This window comes from Petromyzon marinus, chromosome 43 (assembly GCF_048934315.1).
Source record: "Petromyzon marinus isolate PM22_M1 ecotype Great Lakes invasive population chromosome 43, UKy_Petmar_22M1.pri1.0, whole genome shotgun sequence".
Lineage (NCBI taxonomy): Eukaryota > Metazoa > Chordata > Hyperoartia > Petromyzontiformes > Petromyzontidae > Petromyzon > Petromyzon marinus.
Window position 1 is genome coordinate 5,887,687 of NC_133709.1, and position 14,969 is coordinate 5,902,655.

Below are 14,969 nucleotides of genomic sequence, written 5' to 3' on the forward strand. Positions count from 1 at the left end.
GTCGCGACCTGAAGTTGGTGGTGAACACGAATTTTGTGGGTAACATTTACTCGCTATGAAAATGTCATCAGTGGGAAGAGTTGACGTTGGAGATAAGTTTACTAAATTTCCTCTCAACTCTCGTCTACGACCATATCACCCTGAACACGCCCGATCTCGTCCGATCTCGGAAGCTAAGCAGGGTCGAGCCTGGTTAGTACTTGGATGGGAGACCGCCTGGGAATACCAGGTGTTGTAGGCTTTTTGTTGACGGCTTTTGCCTCTTTCCGTCGGCAGGGGGAGCGCTGTCTTCCCCGCGTGTCGCTCACGCACAGCGGGGCTGGCGGGTTCTCGTCTCTAGGGGGCACCGCTACCTCGGCCTCGAGCTGCACCGACGACGCGCCCGGTCATTCCGTGTCGTGCATTGTAGACTTTTGTGCTCCACCAGGACCCACAGCTCACAGAGGGGGCCTTGCATATGAAGATCCCGCAGTTCACCAGCGTTCACCCACTCTGGTGATGAGACACCGATTATCAAAACCAGCACCAGAGTTTTTTTTTTCCCTGTGTTCAACTATTGCCAATGAAACGATTCACTCTCAGGTCGCTTGGCTGCTGGGATGTGTAAAGAAATTATTTTATTTTCTTGGATTCCGCGCTGCTCAATGCATTATTGCCGGTGCTGACAGGAAAGCATTCTCCTGCAATGCATTGTGCCAAGATAATTGAATGATTTTACTTTTAATATAAATTAGTATTATTTAGTAACCATAATTGTTGATTGATTAAAGGATGCGACTCAATCGCAACTAACAGTTCAACTCTTCTTACGCCAATAAAAAAATAACGGGTCATCAATATTCGTATTTTTTTATAAGATATTCTTATCAGGTCCCGTGGTATAAATAAGTGCAAGACGCCAACTCTCATTTCCCACTATCCCCTCTTCAGTGGGCAGTGCACAACACCCGCGTGTTCCACCCCACTTCTATGTACAGAGATTCCCGCCCTCACTAACCCCCAGGAACCAGCGTGGACCCGCGGTCAAATAAGTCCAATTACCCACTGGGCATGTGGAGGCCCTCATCCAGCATTTAATTGACAGAGGGCTGTTGAAGTTAAATCAAGCAGCTCTAAATAAATGTTTTATCCGTGCGCCAGAAATACAAGCCAGCTCGTAAACCCCAACACTGACCAGCGTGGCGATATACGGTTAACAGAAACTATATCCGACGTGGTTTTGTCAGGCTTTCATCCAGCAGTGGAAGCACAAAGGCTGTAAAATGAAGTTGTTGTCAGCTTGAGGCCGAGGTAGCGGTGCCCCCTAGAGACGAGAACCCGCGAGCTCCGCTCTGCGTGAGCGACACGCACAGAGTGGAACTTGCATACTGAAGTCTGTGGGGAGCACTGCCAACTCTGGGTGAGCGTGTTATATTAACTTTTTTTAACAGCTCTTGGTCAATCCACTGCCGGATGAAGGCCTCCCCACAAGCCACTGTCATGTATATCGTGGTTATGCAATGTCGCATAAAACTGTAAACAAACAAAAATCCTGCTAAATTCCAGTTCTAAATCCCAAGTCATCAAGAGTTTTACCCCTAGTGGCAGTGCCCCCTATCGACATTGAAATGCCAGTTCGGCTTCATGCGTGTGAAACGTGGAGCAACTAGCGCCCCCTTGAGACACGAAAACGCAATAGCCTACAAAAAGCCTACAACACCTGGTATTCCCAGGCGGTCTCCCATCCAAGTACTAACCAGGCTCGACCCTGCTTAGCTTCCGAGATCGGACGAGATCGGGCGTGTTCAGGGTGATATGGTCGTAGGCGATAGCTGAGAGGAGATTTAGTAAACTAATCTCTAACGTAGTTGTGACCAACCTTTGGACAAAGTGACTTAACTTCTTGTGTGAAGACACCGCCTGCAATCATCCTTGCATTCACAGTGGAGTTCAACTCAAGACGTCTCGGTGCAAACCCAAGTGGCCTCAGCTCTGGAGCAACATCTCAGTTCTGAGCAGCTATGGCAGAGTAAAAGTTGTCACCATATTTATATACAGTACGTGTGTGTGTGTTTGTGTATTTAAACCACAACGTGCAGACTTTGTTAATCCGCTGATGGATGAAGACCCCCACACGCCGTGTCTCTACGATCCTGGGGGTTGATTGAGCATACTTCACCACGCTGGTCGACGGTGCGGGTTGGTGGTGAAGTGGTGGGGGTGGAGAGAGGCTGACCTGGTTCGGATATCACTCGACACCACCGATGATGTTAGCCGTGCCCGGGATTCTAACTCAGCTCAGCAGCTTCACTGCACCGTGACGCTTAGAGCCACGGCACCCTAAGGGCTGTGGTCTTGACAGTGTTAGAAGTGAGCTCTGGGGTCGCGACCTGAAGTTGGTGGTGAACACGAATTTTGTGGGTAACATTTACTCGCTATAAAAATGTCATCAGTGGGAAGAGTTGACGTTGGAGATAAGTTTACTAAATTTTCCCTCAGCTCTCGTCTACGACCATATCACCCTGAACACGCCCGATCTCGTCCGATCTCGGAAGCTAAGCAGGGTCGAGCCTGGTTAGTACTTGGATGGGAGACCGCCTGGGAATACCAGGTGTTGTAGGCTTTTTGTTGCCGGCTTTTGCCTCTTTCCGTCGGCAGGGGGAGCGCTGTCTTCCCCGCGTGTCGCTCACGCACAGCGGGGCTGGCGGGTTCTCGTCTCTAGGGGGCACCGCTACCTCGGCCTCGAGCTGCACCGACGACGCGCCCGGTCATTCCGTGTCGTGCATTGTAGACTTTTGTGCTCCACCAGGACCCACAGCTCACAGAGGGGGCCTTGCATATGAACATCCCGCAGTTCACCAGCGTTCACCCACTCTGGTGATGAGACACCGATTATCAAAACCAGCACCAGAGTTTTTTTTTCCTGTGTTCAACCATTGCCAATGAAACGATTCACTCCCAGGTCGCTTGGCTGCTGGGATGTGTAAAGAAATTATTTTATTTTCTTGGATTCCGCGCAGCTCAATGCATTATTGCCGGTGCTGACAGGAAAGCATTCTCCTGCAATGCATTGTGCCAAGATAATTGAATGATTTTACTTTTAATATAAATTAGTATTATTTAGTAACCATAATTGTTGATTGATTAAAGGATGCGACTCAATCGCAACTAACAGTTCAACTCTTCTTACGCCAATAAAAAAAGAACGGGTCATCAATATTCGTTTTTTTAAATAAGATATTCTTATCAGGTCCCGTGGTATAAATAAGTGCAAGACGCCAACTCTCGTTTCCCACTATCCCCTCTTCAGTGGGCAGTGCACAACACCCGCTTGTTCCACCCCACTTCTATGTACAGAGATTCCCGCCCTCACTAACCCCCAGGAACCAGCGTGGAACCGCGGTCAAATAAGTCCAATTACCCACTGGGCATGTGGAGGCCCTCATCCAGCATTGAATTGACAGAGGGCTGTTGAAGTTAAATCAAGCAGCTCTAAATAAATGTTTTATCCGTGCGCCAGAAATACAAGCCAGCTCGTAAACCCCAACACTGACCAGCGTGGCGATATACGGTTAACAAAAAAACTATATCCGACGTGGTTTTGTCAGGCTTTCATCCAGCAGTGGAAGCACAAAGGCTGTAAAATGAAGTTGTTGTCAGCTTGAGGCCGAGGTAGCGGTGCCCCCTAGAGACGAGAACCCGCGAGCTCCGCTCTGCGTGAGCGACACGCACAGAGTGGAACTTGCATACTGAAGTCTGTGGGGAGCACTGCCAACTCTGGGTGAGCGTGTTATATTAACTTTTTTTAACAGCTCTTGGTCAATCCACTGCCGGATGAAGGCCTCCCCACAAGCCACTGTCATGTATATCGTGGTTATGCAATGTCGCATAAAACTGTAAACAAACAAAAATGCTGCTAAATTCCAGTTCTAAATCCCAAGTCATCAAGAGTTTTACCCCTAGTGGCAGTGCCCCCTATCGACATTGAAATGCCAGTTCGGCTTCATGCGTGTGAAACGTGGAGTAACTAGCGCCCCCTTGAGACACGAAAACGCAATAGTCTATAACAAAAGCCTACAACACCTGGTATTCCCAGGCGGTCTCCCATCCAAGTACTAACCAGGCTCGACCCTGCTTAGCTTCCGAGATCGGACGAGATCGGGCGTGTTCAGGGTGATATGGTCGTAGGCGAAAGCTAACAGGAGATTTAGTAAACTAATCTCTAACGTAGTTGTGACCACCCTTTGGACAAAGTGACTTAACTTTTTGTGTGAAGACACCGCCTGCAATCATCCTTGCATTCACAGTGGAGTTCAATTCGAGACGTCTCGGTGCAAACCCAAGTGGTCTTACCTCTGGAGCAACATCTCAGTCCTGAGCAGCTATCGCAGAGTAAAAGTTGTCACCATATTTATATAGAGTACGTGTGTGTGTTTGTGTATTTAAACCACAACGTGCAGACTTTGTTAATCCGCTGATAGATGAAGACCCCCACACGCCGTGTCTCTACGATCCTGGGGGTTGATTGAGCATACTTCACCACGCTGGTCGACGGTGCGGGTTGGTGGTGAAGTGGTGGAGAGAGGCTGACCTGGTTCGGATATCACTCGACACCACCGATGATGTTAGCCGTGCCCGGGATTCTAACTCAGCTCAGCAGCTTCACTGCACCGTGACGCTTAGAGCCACGGCACCCGAAGGGCTGTGGTCTTGACAGTGGCAGAAGTGAGCTCTGGGCTCGCGATCTGCAGCTGGCGGTGATCACGAGTTTCATGGGAAACGCTTATTCGCTGTGAAAATTACAAAAAGCTGTTAAGGTTAGAGGTGAATGTACTAAATCTTCACTGAGCTCTCGCCTACGACCATATCACCCTGAATACGCCCGATCTCGTCCAATCTCGGAAGCTAAGCAGGGTCGAGCCTGGTTAGTACTTGGATGGGAGACCGCCTGGGAATACCAGGTGTTGTAGGCTTTTTGTTGCCGGCTTTTGCCTCTTTCCGTCGGCAGGGGGAGCGCTGTCTTCCCCGCGTGTCGCTCACGCACAGCGGGGCTGGCGGGTTCTCGCCTCTAGGGGGCACCGCTACCTCGGCCTCGAGCTGCACCGACGACGCGCCCGGTCATTCCGTGTCGTGCATTGTAGACTTTTGTGCTCCACCAGGACCCACAGCTCACAGAGGGGGCCTTGCATATGAACATCCCGCAGTTCACCAGCGTTCACCCACTCTGGTGATGAGACACCGATTATCAAAACCAGCACCAGAGCTTTTTTTTCCTGTGTTCAACCATTGCCAATGAAACGATTCACTCCCAGGTCGCTTGGCTGCTGGGATGTGTAAAGAAATTATTTTATTTTCTTGGATTCCGCGCTGCTCAATGCATTATTGCCGGTGCTGACAGGAAAGCATTCTCCTGCAATGCATTGTGCCAAGATAATTGAATGATTTTACTTTTAATATAAATTAGTATTATTTAGTAACCATAATTGTTGATTGATTAAAGGATGCGACTCAATCGCAACTAACAGTTCAACTCTTCTTACGCCAATAAAAAAAATAACTGGTCATCAATATTCGTAGTTTTTAACAAGACATTCTCATCAGGTCCCGTGGTGTAAATAAGTGCACGACGCTAACTCTCATTTCCCACTATCCCCTCTTCAGTGGGCAGTGCACAACACCCGCTTGTTCCACCCCACTTCTATGTACAGAGATTCCCGCCCTCACTAACCCCCAGGAACCAGCGTGGACCCGCGGTCAAATAAGTCCAATTACCCACTGGGCATGTGGAGGCCCTCATCCAGCATTGAATTGACAGAGGGCTGTTGAAGTTAAATCAAGCAGCTCTAAATAAATGTTTTATCCGTGCTCCAGAAATAAAAGCCAGCTCGTAAACCCCAACACTGACCAGCGTGGCGATATACGGTTAACAGAAACTATATCCGACGTGGTTTTGTCAGGCTTTCATCCAGCAGTGGAAGCACAAAGGCTGTAAAATGAAGTTGTTGTCAGCTTGAGGCCGAGGTAGCGGTGCCCCCTAGAGACGAGAACCCGCGAGCTCCGCTCTGCGTGAGCGACACGCACAGAGTGGAACTTGCATACTGAAGTCTGTGGGGGGCACTGCCAACTCTGGGTGAGCGTGTTATATTTTTTTTTGACGGCTCTTGATCAATCCACTGCCGGATGAAGGCCTCCCCACACGCCACTGTCATGTATATCGTGGTTATGCAATGTCGCATAAAACTGTAAACAAACAAAAATGCTGCTAAATTCCAGTTCTAAATCCCAAGTCATCAAGAGTTTGACCCCTAGTGGCAGTGCCCCCTATACACATTGAAATGCCAGTTCGGCTTCGTGCGTGTGAAACGTGGAGTAACTAGCGCCCCCTTGAGACACGAAAACGCAATAGTCTATAACAAAAAGCCTACAACACCTGGTATTCCCAGGCGGTCTCCCATCCAAGTACTAACCAGGCTCGACCCTGCTTAGCTTCCGAGATCGGACGAGATCGGGCGTGTTCAGGGTGATATGGTCGTAGGCGATAGCTGAGAGGAGATTTAGTAAACTTATCTCTAACGTAGTTGTGACCAACCTTTGGACAAAGTGACTTAACTTCTTGTGTGAAGACACCGCCTGCAATCATCCTTGCATTCACAGTGGAGTTCAACTCAAGACGTCTCGGTGCAAACCCAAGTGGCCTCAGCTCTGGAGCAACATCTCAGTTCTGAGCAGCTATGGTAGAGTAAAAGTTGTCACCATATTTATATACAGTACGTGTGTGTGTGTTTGTGTATTTAAACCACAACGTGCAGACTTTGTTAATCCGCTGATGGATGAAGACCCCCACACGCCGTGTCTCTACGATCCTGGGGGTTGATTGAGCATACTTCACCACGCTGGTCGACGGTGCGGGTTGGTGGTGAAGTGGTGGGGGTGGAGAGAGGCTGACCTGGTTCGGATATCACTCGACACCACCGATGATGTTAGCCGTGCCCGGGATTCTAACTCAGCTCAGCAGCTTCACAGCACCGTGACGCTTAGAGCCACGGCACCCTAAGGGCTGTGGTCTTGACAGTGTTAGAAGTGAGCTCTGGGGTCGCGACCGGAAGTTGGTGGTGAACACGAATTTTGTGGGCAACATTTACTCGCTATAGAAAAATCACCAGCGGGAAGAGTTGACGTTGGAGATAAGTTTACTAAATTTCCTCTCACCCCTCGCCTACGACCATATCACCCTGAATACGCCCGATCTCGTCCGATCTCGGAAGCTAAGCAGGGTCGAGCCTGGTTAGTACTTGGATGGGAGACCGCCTGGGAATACCAGGTGTTGTAGGCTTTTTGTTGCCGGCTTTTGCCTCTTTCCGTCGGCAGGGGGAGCGCTGTCTTCCCCGCGTGTCGCTCACGCACAGCGGGGCTGGCGGGTTCTCGCCTCTAGGGGGCACCGCTACCTCGGCCTCGAGCTGCACCGACGACGCGCCCGGTCATTCCGTGTCGTGCATTGTAGACTTTTGTGCTCCACCAGGACCCACAGCTCACAGAGGGGGCCTTGCATATGAACATCCCGCAGTTCACCAGCGTTCACCCACTCTGGTGATGAGACACCGATTATCAAAACCAGCACCAGAGCTTTTTTTTCCTGTGTTCAACCATTGCCAATGAAACGATTCACTCCCAGGTCGCTTGGCTGCTGGGATGTGTAAAGAAATTATTTTATTTTCTTGGATTCCGCGCTGCTCAATGCATTATTGCCGGTGCTGACAGGAAAGCATTCTCCTGCAATGCATTGTGCCAAGATAATTGAATGATTTTACTTTTAATATAAATTAGTATTATTTAGTAACCATAATTGTTGATTGATTAAAGGATGCGACTCAATCGCAACTAACAGTTCAACTCTTCTTACGCCAATAAAAAAATAACTGGTCATCAATATTCGTAGTTTTTAACAAGACATTCTCATCAGGTCCCGTGGTGTAAATAAGTGCACGACGCTAACTCTCATTTCCCACTATCCCCTCTTCAGTGGGCAGTGCACAACACCCGCTTGTTCCACCCCACTTCTATGTACAGAGATTCCCGCCCTCACTAACCCCCAGGAACCAGCGTGGACCCGCGGTCAAATAAGTCCAATTACCCACTGGGCATGTGGAGGCCCTCATCCAGCATTGAATTGACAGAGGGCTGTTGAAGTTAAATCAAGCAGCTCTAAATAAATGTTTTATCCGTGCTCCAGAAATAAAAGCCAGCTCGTAAACCCCAACACTGACCAGCGTGGCGATATACGGTTAACAGAAACTATATCCGACGTGGTTTTGTCAGGCTTTCATCCAGCAGTGGAAGCACAAAGGCTGTAAAATGAAGTTGTTGTCAGCTTGAGGCCGAGGTAGCGGTGCCCCCTAGAGACGAGAACCCGCGAGCTCCGCTCTGCGTGAGCGACACGCACAGAGTGGAACTTGCATACTGAAGTCTGTGGGGGGCACTGCCAACTCTGGGTGAGCGTGTTATATTTTTTTTTGACGGCTCTTGATCAATCCACTGCCGGATGAAGGCCTCCCCACACGCCACTGTCATGTATATCGTGGTTATGCAATGTCGCATAAAACTGTAAACAAACAAAAATGCTGCTAAATTCCAGTTCTAAATCCCAAGTCATCAAGAGTTTGACCCCTAGTGGCAGTGCCCCCTATACACATTGAAATGCCAGTTCGGCTTCGTGCGTGTGAAACGTGGAGTAACTAGCGCCCCCTTGAGACACGAAAACGCAATAGTCTATAACAAAAAGCCTACAACACCTGGTATTCCCAGGCGGTCTCCCATCCAAGTACTAACCAGGCTCGACCCTGCTTAGCTTCCGAGATCGGACGAGATCGGGCGTGTTCAGGGTGATATGGTCGTAGGCGATAGCTGAGAGGAGATTTAGTAAACTAATCTCTAACGTAGTTGTGACCAACCTTTGGACAAAGTGACTTAACTTCTTGTGTGAAGACACCGCCTGCAATCATCCTTGCATTCACAGTGGAGTTCAACTCAAGACGTCTCGGTGCAAACCCAAGTGGCCTCAGCTCTGGAGCAACATCTCAGTTCTGAGCAGCTATGGTAGAGTAAAAGTTGTCACCATATTTATATACAGTACGTGTGTGTGTGTTTGTGTATTTAAACCACAACGTGCAGACTTTGTTAATCCGCTGATGGATGAAGACCCCCACACGCCGTGTCTCTACGATCCTGGGGGTTGATTGAGCATACTTCACCACGCTGGTCGACGGTGCGGGTTGGTGGTGAAGTGGTGGGGGTGGAGAGAGGCTGACCTGGTTCGGATATCACTCGACACCACCGATGATGTTAGCCGTGCCCGGGATTCTAACTCAGCTCAGCAGCTTCACAGCACCGTGACGCTTAGAGCCACGGCACCCTAAGGGCTGTGGTCTTGACAGTGTTAGAAGTGAGCTCTGGGGTCGCGACCGGAAGTTGGTGGTGAACACGAATTTTGTGGGCAACATTTACTCGCTATAGAAAAATCACCAGCGGGAAGAGTTGACGTTGGAGATAAGTTTACTAAATTTCCTCTCACCCCTCGCCTACGACCATATCACCCTGAATACGCCCGATCTCGTCCGATCTCGGAAGCTCAGCAGGGTCGAGCCTGGTAAGTACTTGGATGGGAGACCGCCTGGGAATACCAGGTGTTGTAGGCTTTTTGTTGCCGGCTTTTGCCTCTTTCCGTCGGCAGGGGGAGCGCTGTCTTCCCCGCGTGTCGCTCACGCACAGCGGGGCTGGCGGGTTCTCGTCTCTAGGGGGCACCGCTACCTCGGCCTCGAGCTGCACCGACGACGCGCCCGGTCATTCCGTGTCGTGCATTGTAGACTTTTGTGCTCCACCAGGACCCACAGCTCACAGAGGGGGCCTTGCATATGAACATCCCGCAGTTCACCAGCGTTCACCCACTCTGGTGATGAGACACCGATTATCAAAACCAGCACCAGAGCTTTTTTTTCCTGTGTTCAACCATTGCCAATGAAACGATTCACTCCCAGGTCGCTTGGCTGCTGGGATGTGTAAAGAAATTATTTTATTTTCTTGGATTCCGCGCTGCTCAATGCATTATTGCCGGTGCTGACAGGAAAGCATTCTCCTGCAATGCATTGTGCCAAGATAATTGAATGATTTTACTTTTAATATAAATTAGTATTATTTAGTAACCATAATTGTTGATTGATTAAAGGATGCGACTCAATCGCAACTAACAGTTCAACTCTTCTTACGCCAATAAAAAAATAACTGGTCATCAATATTCGTAGTTTTTAACAAGACATTCTCATCAGGTCCCGTGGTGTAAATAAGTGCAAGACGCCAACTCTCATTTCCCACTATCCCCTCTTCAGTGGGCAGTGCACAACACCCGCTTGTTCCACCCCACTTCTATGTACAGAGATTCCCGCCCTCACTAACCCCCAGGAACCAGCGTGGACCCGCGGTCAAATAAGTCCAATTACCCACTGGGCATGTGGAGGCCCTCATCCAGCATTGAATTGACAGAGGGCTGTTGAAGTTAAATCAAGCAGCTCTAAATAAATGTTTTATCCGTGCGCCAGAAATACAAGCCAGCTCGTAAACCCCAACACTGACCAGCGTGGCGATATACGGTTAACAAAAAAACTATATCCGACGTGGTTTTGTCAGGCTTTCATCCAGCAGTGGAAGCACAAAGGCTGTAAAATGAAGTTGTTGTCAGCTTGAGGCCGAGGTAGCGGTGCCCCCTAGAGACGAGAACCCGCGAGCTCCGCTCTGCGTGAGCGACACGCACAGAGTGGAACTTGCATACTGAAGTCTGTGGGGAGCACTGCCAACTCTGGGTGAGCGTGTTATATTAACTTTTATTAACAGCTCTTGGTCAATCCTCCGTGGATGAAGGCCTCCCCACACGCCACTGTCATGTATATCGTGGTTATGCAATGTCGCATAAAACTGTAAACAAACAAAAATCCTGCTAAATTCCAGTCCTAAATCCCAAGTCATAAAGAGTTTGACCCCGAGTGGCAGTGCCCCCTATAGACATTGAAATGCCAGTTCGGCTTCGTGCGTGTGAAACGTGGAGTAACTAGCGCCCCCTTGAGACACGAAAACGCAATAGTCTATAACAAAAAGCCTACAACACCTGGTATTCCCAGGCGGTCTCCCATCCAAGTACTAACCAGGCTCGACCCTGCTTAGCTTCCGAGATCGGACGAGATCGGGCGTGTTCAGGGTGATATGGTCGTAGGCGATAGCTGAGAGGAGATTTAGTAAACTAATCTCTAACGTAGTTGTGACCAACCTTTGGACAAAGTGACTTAACTTCTTGTGTGAAGACACCGCCTGCAATCATCCTTGCATTCACAGTGGAGTTCAACTCAAGACGTCTCGGTGCAAACCCAAGTGGCCTCAGCTCTGGAGCAACATCTCAGTTCTGAGCAGCTATGGTAGAGTAAAAGTTGTCACCATATTTATATACAGTACGTGTGTGTTTGTGTATTTAAACCACAACGTGCAGACTTTGTTAATCCGCTGATGGATGAAGACCCCCACACGCCGTGTCTCTACGATCCTGGGGGTTGAATGAGCATACTTCACCACGCTGGTCGACGGTGCGGGTTGGTGGTGAAGTGGTGGGGGTGGAGAGAGGCTGACCTGGTTCGGATATCACTCGACACCACCGATGATGTTAGCCGTGCCCGGGATTCTAACTCAGCTCAGCAGCTTCACAGCACCGTGACGCTTAGAGCCACGGCACCCTAAGGGCTGTGGTCTTGACAGTGTTAGAAGTGAGCTCTGGGGTCGCGACCGGAAGTTGGTGGTGAACACGAATTTTGTGGGCAACATTTACTCGCTATAGAAATATCACCAGCGGGAAGAGTTGACGTTGGAGATAAGTTTACTAAATTTCCTCTCACCCCTCGCCTACGACCATATCACCCTGAATACGCCCGATCTCGTCCGATCTCGGAAGCTAAGCAGGGTCGAGCCTGGTTAGTACTTGGATGGGAGACCGCCTGGGAATACCAGGTGTTGTAGGCTCTTTGTTGCCGGCTTTTGCCTCTTTCCGTCGGCAGGGGGAGCGCTGTCTTCCCCGCGTGTCGCTCACGCACAGCGGGGCTGGCGGGTTCTCGTCTCTAGGGGGCACTGCTACCTCGGCCTCGAGCTGCACCGACGACGCGCCCGGTCATTCCGTGTCGTGCATTGTAGACTTTTGTGCTCCACCAGGACCCACAGCTCACAGAGGGGGCCTTGCATATGAACATCCCGCAGTTCACCAGCGTTCACCCACTCTGTTGATGAGACACCGATTATCAAAACCAGCACCAGAGGTTTTTTTTCCTGTGTTCAACCATTGCCAATGAAACGATTCACTCCCAGGTCGCTTGGCTGCTGGGATGTGTAAAGAAATTATTTTATTTTCTTGGATTCCGCGCTGCTCAATGCATTATTGCCGGTGCTGACAGGAAAGCATTCTCCTGCAATGCATTGTGCCAAGATAATTGAATGATTTTACTTTTAATATAAATTAGTATTATTTAGTAACCATAATTGTTGATTGATTAAAGGATGCGACTCAATCGCAACTAATAGTTCAACTGTTCTTACGCCAATAAAAAAATAACTGGTCATCAATATTCGTAGTTTTTAACAAGACATTCTCATCAGGTCCCGTGGTGTAAATAAGTGCAAGACGCCAACTCTCATTTCCCACTATCCCCTCTTCAGTGGGCAGTGCACAACACCCGCTTGTTCCACCCCACTTCTATGTACAGAGATTCCCGCCCTCACTAACCCCCAGGAACCAGCGTGGACCCGCGGTCAAATAAGTCCAATTACCCACTGGGCATGTGGAGGCCCTCATCCAGCATTGAATTGACAGAGGGCTGTTGAAGTTAAATCAAGCAGCTCTAAATAAATGTTTTATCCGTGCGCCAGAAATACAAGCCAGCTCGTAAACCCCAACACTGACCAGCGTGGCGATATACGGTTAACAAAAAAACTATATCCGACGTGGTTTTGTCAGGCTTTCATCCAGCAGTGGAAGCACAAAGGCTGTAAAATGAAGTTGTTGTCAGCTTGAGGCCGAGGTAGCGGTGCCCCCTAGAGACGAGAACCCGCGAGCTCCGCTCTGCGTGAGCGACACGCACAGAGTGGAACTTGCATACTGAAGTCTGTGGGGAGCACTGCCAACTCTGGGTGAGCGTGTTATATTAACTTTTATTAACAGCTCTTGGTCAATCCTCCGTGGATGAAGGCCTCCCCACACGCCACTGTCATGTATATCGTGGTTATGCAATGTCGCATAAAACTGTAAACAAACAAAAATCCTGCTAAATTCCAGTCCTAAATCCCAAGTCATAAAGAGTTTGACCCCGAGTGGCAGTGCCCCCTATAGACATTGAAATGCCAGTTCGGCTTCGTGCGTGTGAAACGTGGAGTAACTAGCGCCCCCTTGAGACACGAAAACGCAATAGTCTATAACAAAAAGCCTACAACACCTGGTATTCCCAGGCGGTCTCCCATCCAAGTACTAACCAGGCTCGACCCTGCTTAGCTTCCGAGATCGGACGAGATCGGGCGTGTTCAGGGTAATATGGTCGTAGGCGAGAGCTAACAGGAGATTTAGTAAACTTATCTCTAACGTAGTTGTGACCAACCTTTGGACAAAGTGACTTAACTTCTTGTGTGAAGACACCGCCTGCAATCATCCTTGCATTCACAGTGGAGTTCAACGCGAGACGTCTCGGTGCAAACCCAAGTGGTCTTACCTCTGGAGCAACATCTCAGTTCTGAGCAGCTATCGCAGAGTAAAAGTTGTCACCATATTTATATACAGTACGTGTGTGTGTTTGTGTATTTAAACCACAACGTGCAGACTTTGTTAATCCGCTGATGGATGAAGACCCCCACACGCCGTGTCTCTACGATCCTGGGGGTTGATTGAGCATACTTCACCACGCTGGTCGACGGTGCGGGTTGGTGGTGAAGTGGTGGGGGTGGAGAGAGGCTGACCTGGTTCGGATATCACTCGACACCACCGATGATGTTAGCCGTGCCCGGGATTCTAACTCAGCTCAGCAGCTTCACTGCACCGTGACGCTTAGAGCCACGGCACCCGAAGGGCTGTGGTCTTGACAGTGGCAGAAGTGAGCTCTGGGCTCGCGATCTGCAGCTGGCGGTGATCACGAGTTTCATGGGAAACGCTTATTCGCTGTGAAAATTACAAAAAGCTGTTAAGGTTAGAGATGAATGTACTAAATCTTCACTGAGCTCTCGCCTACGACCATATCACCCTGAATACGCCCGATCTCGTCCGATCTCGGAAGCTAAGCAGGGTCGAGCCTGGTTAGTACTTGGATGGGAGACCGCCTGGGAATACCAGGTGTTGTAGGCTTTTTGTTGCCGGCTTTTGCCTCTTTCCGTCGGCAGGGGGAGCGCTGTCTTCCCCGCGTGTCGCTCACGCACAGCGGGGCTGGCGGGTTCTCGCCTCTAGGGGGCACCGCTACCTCGGCCTCGAGCTGCACCGACGACGCGCCCGGTCATTCCGTGTCGTGCATTGTAGACTTTTGTGCTCCACCAGGACCCACAGCTCACATAGGGGGCCTTGCATATGAACATTCCGCAGTTCACCAGCGTTCACCCACTCTGTTGATGAGACACCGATTATCAAAACCAGCACCAGAGTTTTTTTTTTTTCCTGTGTTCAACTATTGCCAATGAAACGATTCACTCCCAGGTCGCTTGGCTGCTGGGATGTGTAAAGAAATTATTTTATTTTCTTGGATTTCGCGCTGCTCAATGCATTATCGCCGGTGCTGACAGGAAAGCATTCTCCTGCAATGCATTGTGCCAAGATAATTGAATGATTTTACTTTTAATATAAATTAGTATTATTTAGTAACCATAATTGTTGATTGATTAAAGGATGCGACTCAATCACAACTAACAGTTCAACTCTTCCTACGCCAATAAAAAAA

The 14,969-nt window shown here is 49.4% G+C and overlaps 13 non-coding genes across 13 annotated transcripts; 7 read left to right on the forward strand and 6 right to left on the reverse strand.

The window, feature by feature from the left end:
• The first annotated feature begins 122 nt into the window (after positions 1-122).
• Positions 123-241, forward strand: LOC116951750 (5S ribosomal RNA). Its single transcript, XR_004404319.2, has one exon. It is a non-coding gene; the product is annotated as a 5S ribosomal RNA (ribosomal RNA).
• Positions 242-1,687: 1,446 nt separating this feature from the next.
• Positions 1,688-1,806, reverse strand: LOC116951762 (5S ribosomal RNA). The gene has a single exon (XR_004404331.1). It is a non-coding gene; the product is annotated as a 5S ribosomal RNA (ribosomal RNA).
• Positions 1,807-2,483: 677 nt separating this feature from the next.
• LOC116951771 (5S ribosomal RNA) lies at positions 2,484-2,602 on the forward strand. The gene has a single exon (XR_004404340.1). It is a non-coding gene; the product is annotated as a 5S ribosomal RNA (ribosomal RNA).
• A 1,448-nt stretch (positions 2,603-4,050) lies between these two features.
• On the reverse strand, positions 4,051-4,169 carry LOC116951763 (5S ribosomal RNA). The gene has a single exon (XR_004404332.1). It is a non-coding gene; the product is annotated as a 5S ribosomal RNA (ribosomal RNA).
• Positions 4,170-4,833: 664 nt separating this feature from the next.
• LOC116951761 (5S ribosomal RNA) lies at positions 4,834-4,952 on the forward strand. The gene has a single exon (XR_004404330.2). It is a non-coding gene; the product is annotated as a 5S ribosomal RNA (ribosomal RNA).
• Positions 4,953-6,397: 1,445 nt separating this feature from the next.
• LOC116951764 (5S ribosomal RNA) lies at positions 6,398-6,516 on the reverse strand. Its single transcript, XR_004404333.1, has one exon. It is a non-coding gene; the product is annotated as a 5S ribosomal RNA (ribosomal RNA).
• A 677-nt stretch (positions 6,517-7,193) lies between these two features.
• Positions 7,194-7,312, forward strand: LOC116951772 (5S ribosomal RNA). Its single transcript, XR_004404341.1, has one exon. It is a non-coding gene; the product is annotated as a 5S ribosomal RNA (ribosomal RNA).
• Positions 7,313-8,756: 1,444 nt separating this feature from the next.
• On the reverse strand, positions 8,757-8,875 carry LOC116951765 (5S ribosomal RNA). The gene has a single exon (XR_004404334.1). It is a non-coding gene; the product is annotated as a 5S ribosomal RNA (ribosomal RNA).
• A 677-nt stretch (positions 8,876-9,552) lies between these two features.
• LOC116951712 (5S ribosomal RNA) lies at positions 9,553-9,671 on the forward strand. The gene has a single exon (XR_004404285.2). It is a non-coding gene; the product is annotated as a 5S ribosomal RNA (ribosomal RNA).
• Positions 9,672-11,119: 1,448 nt separating this feature from the next.
• Positions 11,120-11,238, reverse strand: LOC116951766 (5S ribosomal RNA). The gene has a single exon (XR_004404335.1). It is a non-coding gene; the product is annotated as a 5S ribosomal RNA (ribosomal RNA).
• A 673-nt stretch (positions 11,239-11,911) lies between these two features.
• On the forward strand, positions 11,912-12,030 carry LOC116951723 (5S ribosomal RNA). Its single transcript, XR_004404293.1, has one exon. It is a non-coding gene; the product is annotated as a 5S ribosomal RNA (ribosomal RNA).
• Positions 12,031-13,478: 1,448 nt separating this feature from the next.
• Positions 13,479-13,597, reverse strand: LOC116951767 (5S ribosomal RNA). The gene has a single exon (XR_004404336.2). It is a non-coding gene; the product is annotated as a 5S ribosomal RNA (ribosomal RNA).
• A 670-nt stretch (positions 13,598-14,267) lies between these two features.
• On the forward strand, positions 14,268-14,386 carry LOC116951726 (5S ribosomal RNA). Its single transcript, XR_004404295.1, has one exon. It is a non-coding gene; the product is annotated as a 5S ribosomal RNA (ribosomal RNA).
• The last annotated feature ends 583 nt before the right edge of the window (positions 14,387-14,969 follow it).